The sequence below is a fragment of the Gavialis gangeticus genome, unplaced genomic scaffold, assembly GCF_001723915.1.
Source record: "Gavialis gangeticus isolate Ggan-Ray unplaced genomic scaffold, GavGan_comp1, whole genome shotgun sequence".
NCBI lineage: Eukaryota > Metazoa > Chordata > Crocodylia > Gavialidae > Gavialis > Gavialis gangeticus.
Window position 1 is genome coordinate 12,401,505 of NW_017729032.1, and position 1,703 is coordinate 12,403,207.

Genomic DNA, 1,703 nt, shown 5'->3' on the forward strand with positions numbered 1-1,703 from the left:
CTTACTTGCCTCTGGCATCCCCAAACCCAGCTCATATGGCCAGGCAGTGCAACAGCTCTTCTGCCCAGCTAATTTTTTCCTTTAAATAAGCAGCCAGGTCTGGGCCCTGCTCACTCACCCCTACTTATGCTATGGACTGACAGTACCATGAATTACCTTGCAGAATGGTATTAACCAAACACATATTAAAAGTAAAGGGAGCTAAAGAATATTCTGTTAGACTAGTCTTTTCTTCCCACAGCAAGCACCGTCTCCTCTATAGCTAGAAGAGGACTGGGCAAAGTTGGAGATTATCTTGCAAACACAAGTAGACTGAAGTGATTTCATTCCATTTCTAAACATCTTGGTTAAAAAAAACTCCTACGCACAGAACTTGTTATAATGCAGAGCAAACACATATTTCTGCAAAGCTTCTCCTCTGTAAGCCCAAGGATCACCATAATGGAGTAACAATGAACACACAGCCTTCCCCACTTACTATGAGACTAGTTTGGTTGTTTCAACCCCATATGAAATGGGTTGCAGTTTGTGGAAAGTTTAATCCCATCATTATATAACAACACACAAGCCAGTAGAACAGAACAACGCTGGCTTTCAAAAGTGGAATATTCAAAAGCATTAGGCTTTAGCTGAACTGCCACTAATTTAGTGGAAATGGAAGCAGATCAATGCAAGCACTTTGGAAAACTCTGCTCTTTTTCAGCATCATTAACTTCACTGGACTACCTAGAATTGCCTAACCCAATTTACTATTGTTTGGTTAGAGATCAAAGTTTGCAACATGTTAATAGCTGACAGACAACTCTCCACTGTTTGGGTAAAGAAAGTGTTCTAAACCAGAGGGCAAAAGTTAATTAACACTGAAAAGATCAACGCAAGATATCAATTTAAAAATACTTAAGGGGACAATAGCAAGATGTTTTGGTTCCTCTGACAAAATTTATGGCAACCTGCCATTCCTTTTACTAGGAAACTTTTACTACTAACATTTAGATGTTACTTGGCAGCTGTGCCCTGCCTTGGAATGTTACTCCCTAAACATATTTATGAGTATATAATCCTGAGGCTATTGATTTGAGGAAATGAATCACAGTCCTGTCAGTTTTAGATAGTAAGGAACATACAGCTAGGAGAAGTAATTACTATTTCTCCCATCGCCATTCTTTGACACACTAACTGCAAACATTCTTTTCTTTCAAAAAGGCTTAACAAATCCCTACTATTCATACAGAGGAGAGGTTAGTAGAAAGTATTAGCCATTATGTTAGAGAGAGCACTTTCAATGATTAGTAAAGCAATTCCCATGTATATACTCATACAGCTCTATAAAACAATTAGAAGTGAGAAACAATAAATTCAGAACCCTGGAACACAAGAACACCATCTTTCCAATGTTGCAACTATTCCTGTAAGGCACTGACACAAAACGAACAAACAACCCCACTCAAGGGTACAGCATCACAAGATGTGTAATTTCTCAAACAATAAGCTTGAATAGGTTTTAATAAATGCCTTTTGGCACAGTGTAGCTATATATTTTAGGCCTTCATCCTGAAGATGCTTATGCATGAGAAATGTTATGTGCAAGGAATCCCTCCAACTTCACTCCAGCTACTTGTGTCATGTTAAGTATATGCATAAGCATCTGAAAGACCACACCTCAACCGGTACAAATTGAAGCTAAGGAAGTTCTGACATTGGAG